Raw genomic sequence first — 12,274 nt, forward strand, 5'->3', positions numbered from 1 at the left:
TTCACCATGTTTCCCAGACTGGTATTTAACTCCTGGAATCAGGCAATCCGTCTACCTTGGCCTTATAAAGCATTAGGATTACAGGAATGAGCCACCACGCCTGGTCATAAATGCCCAATCTTTGAACCCAAAACACATTTTGCATTATCAAGTTTGATGTTTTGATTTGAATTTTGCTCATTTTAAACTGAATGACTAAAACATAAAAAGAAAAATAACCTTTCAGAAACCAGCTTTAGATCAGTGTGGCTTAATTAACCTATCAAAGAAACTTGTCCATTACTGTAATTTGCTTTGAAGGTCAAAGGTACTAACTAGACTGCTCGTGGAAAACATTTGAGTGGAACCAGTGAAGAAAGTGGTCCAGTTTGATTGGCAGTAAAACAAAATTCATATGGTGGCCTGCAAAATTGAGATATTTGGTCAAATGTCTTATTTGCATTATAAGCAACTGGAGGATAAGGCAATCCTAATTTCATAAACCGATATACCATGTATCCAAGAAAACACTAGAAGAAAAACCTAGTAAAATAGAAGCCTTTGCAGTTTTTCAATATTCCTTGGATTGAAAACGTTTCTAAAATAACTAAAGATATTTGACCAAATGATTTTGAAAATATATCTTTTCCATTCTCTGGGCAGAACTAAAACTCAAGATAATGCATCATTTAGTCTCAAGTGATTGCAAAATAACTACAAATAGTGGTTAGTATTTATTGAGCACTTACTATGCATTGGTTATTGTCCTAAGTGCTTCAAATCTATGTATTTATCCTAATGGCCCAGTATGGAAGGTGCTAGTATTTTCCTGATTTTAGAAGTAAGGCAATGGAGGCACAATAAGGTCAGTAAATTGCCGAAGATCAAATACCTAGTAAGTGGTAAAGGCAACACTTGGACTCTTCAGTATTTCTTACAAAGAAAGCTGATGCTTTTATTTATCACTCTACACTGTCATAGTTAGATTAACTAAATTTAACATTCTGTTTAGATAATGAATATTCTATTTAAGTAAACTAGAAGTGTAAATGAGACAGGAAGAAGAATATTTATCTTACTTAAAAGTAAGCTGTCTTAAATGCATCATTTATTTGCAAGTCACCAATTAGGTCAATCATAACTGTCTTATCTGTTTCTTGAACTAGGATTTTGTATAACTTATACATAAAATTTTAAAATAAAGATGCAATTATGTATATATATACAAATATTTATCTGAAAGCTATATGCATATGTCTATTTATCTATCTACCTAGCTATCTGTTTCATTTCAAATTGCTATAATTTAGTCTTTCTTACTAATTCAAATTGGCTTTAGTTTGAATTACCCAGCATTGGTAGTTTCTAATATGCATTATCCTTTACTAAAATGGGATATTTTTCTTGTTGAGAATATTTTTCCTTCCACTCTGTTGAAGCAAATTTGGATGCAATAAATTCATCTATTTTAAGTATACAGCTAGAGTTCCGACAGAGTACATTATTGACAATATTTTAGCACCAAAACAGGATACAGTCAGGAGCCCTTATTACTAATAAATAAAATTGTGTTTCTATTATTTATATATCAATAAAAACTATCAATCACACAATTACCACCATGAATTTCAAGGATCTCTAGTCTCCACAAGAGATGATCTTGTTCAAATTTTGTGGTGCTATGCTCTGGATAGAGTATATGCAATATCCTTCAAGAAGAGAAGAGGGATCACTAGTGTAACACAAGAACCTCAGTGTCTGACACATAGTAGGCTTTCAATAAGAACTATTTCTTGGATGAATTAATGGAATGGGTTACTAATAATAAAAATAATGTAAAAAAAAAACAGTGTATAAACAAATAAAGACACATTTCCGCAGAAAGGTTTTTGAAAATGAAGCCCAAGGACTAGAGATTAATGATAAATTTCTCCTAAAAGTTACCTGCAGAGGCATCCAAATTGGAAAGGAAGAAGTAAAATTATCTCTGTTTGCAGAAGACATTATTTTATATATAGAAAACGATAAAGATTCTACACTGAAAAAACTGTTAAAACTAATACAAATTCAACAAAATAGCAGGATATAAATATAGCACTCACAAATCAGTTCCATTTTGGTACACTAACAATGAGCAATTCAAATCTGAATTAAAGAAATAATTCCATTTAAAATATCATCAAAAAAAATAACATACTTAAGAATAAACTTAACCAAGAAAGCAAAATCTTGTAAACTGAAAACTACAAAACATTGCCAAAATAAATTGTAAAATACAGAAATAAATGGAAAGAAATATGTATTAATGGGTTGCAAGACTTAATATTGTTGATATGTCAATACTACCCAAAGCTATTTACAGATTTAATCCAATTCCTATCAATGTCTCAGTGAGGCTTTTTGAATAAATACGAAAATCCATCCTAAAATTCAAACAAAATCTCAAGGGATTCCAAATAACCAAACAATCTTGAGAAAGAACAAAGTTGGATGTCTCACATTTTCTGATTTAAAAACATACATCATAGTTATAGTAATCAAAATAGTGTACTATTGGTATAGAGACACACATAGATGAATTGAACAGAATAGAGTCCAGAAATACACTGTTGCATATGTGTTCAAATGACTTTTTAAAAATCGTGTTTGAGACTATCAAAAAGATAGTTTTTTCAACAAATGGTGTTGGGAAAACTGTTATACACAACAGAATACCATTCAGCAATAAAAAGAAACCCTTCCATTCATGGCATCATGGATGGTCTGGAGTACATTAGGTTAAGTTAAATAAGCCAGTAACAGAAAATTAAACACTATGTATGTTCTTATGTCTGAAAGCTAAAAACAAGTTGATCTCAGAGATGTAAACAGTAGTAAACAGTTAATTAGAGGCTGGTAAGGGTAGGGTGAAGGGGAGAAAGTGAGAGATTTGTTAAAAGACACAAAATTACAACCAGATGGGAGGAATAAGTGTTAGTGTTCTATAGCACTGTAGGATGACTATAGTTGAAAATAATATGTTCTTTCAAACAGGTAGGAGGATATCGAATGTTTCCAACACAAAGAAATGATAAACGTTTGAGATGATGGACATGCTAATACTTAGATTGTTCACTATCCATTATATATATCAAAACATCACTGTGTACCTCATAAATATGCAAAATTTTAGATGTCAGTTAAAAATAAAATAAAGATGATGAACATATTCATGGCCCCCAAGGACTTTCCTCATGCCCTTTTATAATAAATTATTTGTTTATTACCCTTTCTCCCATCACTCTATCCCTAGGTAACCCATAATCTGCTTTCTGTCAACATGAATTAGTATGCATTTTCTAGAATGTTATATAAATGAAATCATATAGTATGTATTTCTTTTGTCTGGTTTCCTTTTCTCAGAACAGTTGTTTTGCAATTCATTCATTTCATTGAGTGAATCAATATTTTATTCGTTCTTTACTGCTGAGAGAATTTCATTGAATGGAAACGCCTCAATTTATTTATCCATTAACTTGTTGGTGGACATTTGGATTGTTTTCAATTTTCATCCATTACAAATAAAGCTGCTATGAACATTTGTGTACAAGTGTTTGTATGAGCATATATTTTTATTTATCTTGAGTAACTACAGTAAATACCTAGGAGTAGAATGCCTGGGTTATAGAGTAGGCACATGTTTATCATTTTAAGAAACCACATAACTGTTTTCAAACTGTTTCATTTCACATTATTGCCTTCACTAATAAAATGACTTTTTTAAATGTAAAAAGGAATGAAGTTGGACCCTCATCTTACACCGTATAAAAAAATTAGCTGAAGCTGGATCAAAGACCTAAATGTAGGAGCTGAAACTATAAAACTGTTGAAATAAAACATAGTTTGAATGTTTTATGACATTGGGTTTAGTAATAACTCCTTAGATATATCAAAAGATGCACAAACAATAAAAGGAAAAATAAAGGAGTTGGACTTCATCAAAATTAAAAACATTTTTTGCATAAAATAACACTATCACCAGAATGAAACAGCAATTCATGGAATCAGAGAAAGTATTTTCAAATCATGTAACTGAAAAGGGATTGATATCCAGAATACATGAAGAATGCCTATAACTCAGCAACAAGAAAACAATCATATTGAAAAATAGAGAAAATAATTGAGTAGACATTTGTCCAAATACGGTATTCAAATGGAAAATGAACTCATGAAAAAAAGTTTAATATCATTAATCATTAGAGAAATGCAAAATAAAACCTCATTAGTAATTTATGACCATTAGAATGGCTATTATAACAATTAATAAATCAATGACAGAAAATACAAAGTATTGGCAAGAATGTGGAGAAATTGGAATCCTTGTGCATTGCTGGCAGGAATGTAAAATGATGCTACTGCTGTGAAAAACAGCATGGCTATTCCTCAAAAAATTAAACATAGAATTACCATATGATTTAGTAATTTATCTTTTGAGTATATGTCCGAAAGAAATGGAAGGAGAAACTCACATACGTATTTATATACCTGTGTTCATAAGAACATTATTCACAATAGCAAAAAATGGAAGCAATCCAAGTGTCCGTACAAGAATGAACAGACTAAGATGTGGTATATATATCCACATCTTAATATAATATATGTAATATATATGAATATTATATATTATACATATATGAATATTTTTCAACCTTATAAAGGAAGGGAATCTTCACAAATACTACAAAATGGATGAGGCTGAAAGACAGTATACTAAGTGAAATCAGGTAGTCACAAAATAACTGGTAGTATTCTCCAAGTCTATAAAGAAATATATATATGTGTGTGTATCTATATGGATATGGATATATAGAGAGAGAGAGAGAGAAAGAGAGAAAGAGAGAGAGAGAGAGAGAGATGTATAATATCATTTTATCTTATGTGAACTCCCCATTCTACCCTCACTCTATCCTCTGGCAACCACCATTCTATTTTCTGTCTCTATAAAAGAGTAGTGTTGAACAGGTATAGAGTTTCAGTCAGGAAAGATGAAAAGGTTCTGGAGATGGATGATGGTGATGGCTGCACAACAGTGTGAATGTACTTAATGGGCCACAGAATCGAAGTCTTAAAATGATAAATTTTATGTTACATATATTTCATCACATTAAAAAATATATTTTTAAAAAGTTACCTGAAGACAACCAGAGAGTGGCACAAAAATCAGTTCCAAGCTCTGTAACCTATAAACCTATGTGATCACAGCTCAAGCACTTACGATCCTTTGTAAAGCCTTATTTTCTTGGTGCTTTGCATTTTGATGTTGCTTTCAGCTTTGTGTGACATCCTGAAACTGGATGAAAATTCTCATACTAACAATTTCCAGTTGTAACAAATACTCCCACCTGAGTTTATATGACTGTGTTTTTTAACAGTATTTTCATTGTACCCTGATTTGTTTTATTTCTGACCTTCTACAAAGTGCCCAGAAGATAATTTGTCAATACCCACTGCTTTCTATTTATGACTTAGTAAATCATCCATGATGTACTTAAGATGTAGCCTGCCACTTTGTACAAAAAATGGTCCAATTTTTGTGAAGAGGAACATAAGCTAACATATTATACATCTCTCCATATATATATATATATATATATATATATATATATATATATATATATATATATGAGAATACTGCCAGAACATTAGATCACTCATGAAAAACTATCACTGATTTGTTTATATAATTTTTACTGTGATATTATCCACAGGTATATTAACTGTTACCACTTTTAAATGTCCAAAATTTATGTTTTAGAAATGACAAAGATAAAAAATACTTACCTGTTCAGAAAAAGAAAAAACCTGTGTGATCTTAGGCAATTCACTTTCCCAAACTATTTTATCTCTCTGAATTTATTTCTTTATTTTTGAAATTAGAATCATTTTAGCAACTAATTTATACACTGTTTGGATAATTAAATGAAATAATACAAGTAAAGTGTTTAGCACAACATTTGGCACATGGATGCTTGATAATGTGGGTTTTTCTTCTTGTTTTCATTGCTATTGATGGTGTTATCAAGGGCAGGAGGGATTCCTACCATATGTATACTTCCCTAAGACTGTTTTGAGGGGAATGGAATATTCTTCAATATTTGGAACATTAAAAATACTTTAGTCAATGTATTCTGAAGACCTTAAGTTGTCTTTTGCCAATATCTTGAGGAAAAAATTGTCAGGTTTTGTTGACTAAATGTATATTGGAAGCATTAAAGGGATGATGCCTACATCCATTGTTGAAGAAAATGCTAAATTTTGATTAAAGATCGGTGAAAATACATACTTACTATTTCCCTTTCTGTGGTCATGGGCTCTTTGATTTCAGGTTAAGAACCCTCAGGTGAAATAAAGAAACTATGATGTCTAGATACATAAAGTAGAAAAAATAAAATAAGTTAAAATAATTTGAAGCTTTGTTCCCTAGTAATTAGCAGATTTAGTTAGTCCTATGTAAACAGAGATATAGATTTTTTTAGGAGGACTGCTAAATGTGGGAGTTAAAAGATAATACATGAAAACTTCCCATGGGACAGAAATATGAAACTGTAGTACTTGGAAAAGACAGGTTAGAGATAAAGGTCATAAAGTAATTTTCGTATATATCGGTATGTAAATTGGAGAATCTGAATGGTTAACATCCATTCACAAAGAAGGAGTAGAGTTGTGCAGCATAATTTAGTTTAGAATCTGCGATAAAGGAAATAGTTTCTTCTATATGACAGCTGGGAAAGTTACTTCCCTGTTATAAGGAGATTGGAGAAGATGAACTCTTAAGTTTTCTACTATATTTTATTTTACAATATTATGAGTTTTAAAGAAAATTGAGGATGGAACTCATCAATACTCATATTTAGGGGTGTAAAGAGAAATAACAGGCAACAAGGCAAACATGAATGATGTGGTCAAAGGAGTGGGAAGACAATCAAAATAGTTTACAGTTTAAGAGGAAAGGAGACAGGAGAGAATTTGAAGGATATGGTTAGCTGTAAATTATACAAGGAAAGAAAGAAGATTTTTATAGTCTTCAATAATACATATCCGGCAGAGTTGTAAGGGGCAAGGGACATTTTGTCAGCAATTAAGAAGCTATAATGTGGTGAATATAATGAGGCAGGAAATGTAGATTATTTTTGACAAGTTTGCTGTCTGTAATACTAACAAAGATCTGGCTCTTGACAGTCTCCCCAGTCTTAGTTTTTGTTTATCTTACCCTCTCCTCACATATTAAAAGCTGCTTACCTGCTTGTAGTTTACAATATTTTGTTCATAGTTACCATGCTACTTTTGTTTTCTTTTACAATAAGGAGGTCCAAAACAGGTAACACAGTAACTGGAACATATAGATGCTTTATAGATGTTTGTGGGATGGATACAGTGACAAATGGGTAATAATAGAGTAATATGAATTTGTACTGCTCCTCAAAATTTCTGATCAAGGGATCAGTGGCAATCTATGGGGAGATCTCCTGATATGTTGCCTGACTCTGGATTTGGACCTATCCTAATCAACATTTGTATCAATAATTTAAATAAGCACAAAATTTCTAGGTTATCTAATCTTCAGGTTATACAAAGCCTCAATGGTAACTAGATGTTAGACCATAGAGTCAACATTTACAAATCTCTAGACTCTCTGATTAGGAGATGAAAACACATACTTTTATACACAAAATATTTGCATATAATTAAGGGGCTAGAGTGATGGACTAAAAACTAAAGACTAAAAAGTAGTAATAAAAGGGAATTTGTCAGGTAAAAGGTAAAATCATATGTTTATATTAAAATATTCAACATTATGTATTTTGCTTGGGGGTGACCTGGCTTGACAGTAAAGTCTGTGCAAAAGGCCCGGAGTTCAAGACCATAAATTGATAAAGAGAAAAAGTCTGTGCCATTCTTGGCTCTACTGAGGAATATTTAGTGTCCACAGTAAAGATAAGAGGTATCAGTCCACTGTCTTCTGCATGAGTTGGACTTCACTTAAACTGGCTTGTTCAGTCACAGAGACACCATGCTCTAGGAGGATCATTTGATAAGGGTGGCTAGGATGATGAAGAGGGCAGGATCATACCATTTATTATGGGTTGAATTGTGTCTCTCCTCAAACAAACAAAAAAAATATGTTGAAGTCTAACCTCCAGTTCCTCAGAATGTGACCTTATTTAAATATAGAGTCTTTACAGAGCCAATCAAGTTAAAATGAGGTCATTAGGGTGGGCCTTACTCCAATATTGCTGACGTCCTTATTTTTTTTTCTTTTTTCTTTTTATTATTATACTTTAAGTTCTAGGGTACATGTGCACAACATGCAGGTTTGTTACATATGTATACTTATGCCATGTTGGTTTGCTGCACCCATCAACTCGTCAGCACCCATCAACTCGTCATTTACATCAGGTATAACTCCCAATGCAATCCCTCCCCCTTCCCCCTCCCCATAATAGGCCCCGGTGTGTGATGTTCCCCTTCCCAAGTCCAAGTGATCTCATTGTTCAGTTCCCACTTATGAGTGAGAACATGTGGTGTTTGGTTTTCTGTTCTTGCGATAGTTTGCTGAGAATGATGGTTTCCAGCTGCATCCACGTCCCTACAAAGGACACAAACTCATCCTTTTTTATGGCTACATAGTATTCCATGGTGTATATGTGCCACATTTTCTTTTTTTTATTTTTTCTACTTTTTTTTTTTAAGACGGAGTCTCGCTCTGTAGCCCAGGCTGGAGTGCAGTGGCCGGATCTCAGCTCACTGCAAGCTCCGCCTCCCGGGTTCACGCCATTCTCCGGCCTCAGCCTCCCGAGTAGCTGGGACTACAGGCGCCCGCCACCTCGCCCGGCTATTTTTTGTATTTCTTAGTAGAGACGGGGTTTCACCGTGTTAGCCAGGATGGTCTCGATCTCCTGACCTCGTGATCCGCCCGTCTCGGCCTCCCAGAGTGCTGGGATTACAGGCTTGAGCCACCGCGCCCGGCCTCACATTTTCTTAATCCAGTCTGTGACTGATGGACATTTGGGTTGATTCCAAGTCTTTGCTATTGCGGCACTGACATCCTTATTAAAAAAAAAAAAAAAAAAAAAAAGGAAATTTGGACACAGGCATGCGTAGAGGAAAGATGATGTGAAAAGGTGCAGGGAGAATGTCATGGGACGATGAAGGCAGAGGTTGAAATTATGCTGCCACTAGCCAGGGGAAGTCTGGGGCTACCAGAAGCTGAAAGAAGAAAGGAGGATCCTTTGTCTACAGAATTTACAAGAAGCATGGTTCTACTGACACATTGACTTCAAACTTCTAGCCTCCAGATTTACAAAACAATAAACTTCTGTCTTTATAAGCCACCTAGTCTTTTCATACTTTGTTATAGCAAAGCAAGCAAACTAATAAACCACTGAAGAACAGTTAAGGAACCAAGGCAAGAGTAGCTTAATGGACAGGATGGTTATGATGGTTACTTTTCTATGTTTTTATTCAATGATTTTTAGTGGTAGTTCTGGCCCAGAAAAAAATGTACAGCTTCAGTAAAATCAAGAAAACAGTCAAATCTTTAGCTTCCTGCACTTGGAGTTGTTTTTGGCTTGAGGGAACAAGAAGAATTGAATTTAAGAACTGATTGCCAGTAAGTAAAAAGAATGATTAATTTGTTTTGTTTTCAATCTTCTCCCACTTTTCTGTATCCTCTTTTTTATTAGATGTCCTGTATTTGTATCACTGGCATGTTAATATTAACATATATATGCACCATAATAATTTTAAGAAATATTTTACATTCTTTCCCAGAGGTTGATGTATTTATTTTCTACTTCTATAATGAAATGTAAACATATTCTCACAGTTCTGGTTTTAGAGAACAACACACAAACAAAGTTTCTCTGTACATAGCTGGAAACCTGTGGCAGCATTAAACATGTCCAGTAGTTCCACACATTTTAGTAGTTACAACTTAGGTCTGTTTAGCTCTGTCTGATGGATTTTTTAAAACAAATTTCTAGGTGAATAACGAATCCAAGGGGAAAGCAGGCAGGCAGCCAGTCAGCAAGCCAGTGACATCTATGAAATATTTGTTCATCTTGGCAGTCATCCTGGCACTGTGTTTGTCTTCTTGGAATAAGTGTCTGATTGACAGATACTTTTTAAATGTGACCGGTGAATAAGATGCCTTTGATAGCCACTAAGCCATTAGTTCTTGACTAATTAGTATACTCAACCAATTATTGAGCCCTGTGAGAATATATATGGTATATAGATATGGAGGTAGAATAGGCACAGATAATATAATTAGTATGGTTTTCTTTGAGAACCCTCCAGAATTCAAACACATAAGTAGTTGTTAACCCATTCAGAATAGTTAACATGGAAAACTAATCTAAATATTTCATATAAAAATATCCATATATTTTTGGAGATTGACAAGGTAAGACAAAAGGAAACAAATTCTGTGAAGAACAATTCCAGTATACAACCTATTCTAGAAGACCTGAGAGATGCAAGTTACAATTATTTTGCCTCAGTGCTTTTCTAGGGCCACAGTCTGGTAAAAAACTGAATGTCTTCTAACAGAAATAGTCTCTAAAGTGGTTTGCAGGCATTTGAAGTCCTGGTCAAGAAGATCCATCGAAGTGTGGGAATAAAATATTAGAATTTATCTTTAATTTTTATATTCCCCTCTTTTGATTAATATTTTTGTTGAGTTTTCTGATGCACTTAATAATTAGTATACTAGTGCATGCATATAATTTATAAATGAATAAAATGTATCTGTTTAGATACATACTCACTTTTTAAATGTGGAAAATATTAGTACCTAATTCCTAGGATTGTGCCAAGGTTAAATGAGTTACTTTATGTCACATACTTATAACAGCACCTGGAAAATAGAAAGCACTATAAAACGGTTAGTTATTACTATTACAGTGTACAGTTGTAGGAGATTTAATGAACTCCCCTCCTAGGAATATACATGGAGAGTGGTACTCAACAAGTATTAGCTATTATTATTAAAAAGGTGACTAAATATTCTATATACCCAAATCTCACCAAAATGATAGCATAAATAGAAAAAAAAATGTATAAATCAGTAACAACCTTGGAAAACTGAGTAGGTGACATTAGTGAGTCATGAACTATGAGAAATTTCTACATATTATCACATAAATGAGAGCAGTATAGCATGAAAACCCGCAGGACTGAGAAACTACAGTGAAATACAGGTGGAAAAAGACACTGAAGGAAACTGAGTTTTCACATGAAATCATGGAGAAACCCCAACATAAGAAAGGTAAGAGATTAGGCATAGATAGGTAGCTGATGGGGATGGCCAAAGGGATAATTAATTTTAAAGATGCTGGAGGGTATCTTACCTACAGAATATGTACAATGGGCACAGAAACATGATATCCTTAGGGCAAGGTCGCTGGCATACGAAAGGCCTGCACAGTAGTCTATTCCTTTAACATCAGTCCAATTCACTACCAGTGAAAGAGTTAATGTCAAAAATACAAAAAAACTCGCCCCCCCTCCTAATTCCGATTAAATAAGGCCCTCATTTGTGAAAATTTGCAGAAAACAAGGATTCATTAGACTTTTGAAGGATCACAATGGAAAGCATACATTGATAAGTGAAATCAATCCTTTTTTTTTTTTTTTTTTTTAGGGTATAGTCGTTTTTTTTAATTATTTTTTATTATTATACTTTAAGTTCTAGGGTACATGTGCATAACGTGCAGGTTTGTTACATATGTATACTTGTGCCATGTTGCTGTGCTGCACCCATCAACTCGTCAGCACCCATCAACTCGTCATTTACATCAGGTATAACTCCGAATGCAATCCCTCCCCCCTACCCCCTCCCCATGATAGGCCCCGGTGTGTGATGTTCCCCTTCCCGAGTCCAAGAGATCTCATTGTTCAGTTCCCACCTATGAGTGAGAACATGCGGTGTTTGGTTTTCTGTTCTTGTGATAGTTTGCTAAGAATGATGGTTTCCAGCTGCATCCATGTCCCTACGAAGGACACAAACTCATCCTTTTTTATGGCTGCATAGTATTCCATGGTGTATATGTGCCACATTTTCTTAATCCAGTCTGTGACTGATGGACATTTGGGTTGATTCCAAGTCTTTGCTATTGTGAATAGTGCCGCAATAAACATACGTGCACATGTGTCTTTATAGCAGCATAATTTATAATCCTTTGGGTATATACCCAGTGATGCGATTGCTGGGTCATATGGTACATCTAGTTCTAGATCCTTGAGGAATCGCCAT

This window comes from Theropithecus gelada, chromosome X, assembly GCF_003255815.1.
Source record: "Theropithecus gelada isolate Dixy chromosome X, Tgel_1.0, whole genome shotgun sequence".
Classification (NCBI taxonomy): Eukaryota; Metazoa; Chordata; class Mammalia; order Primates; family Cercopithecidae; genus Theropithecus; species Theropithecus gelada.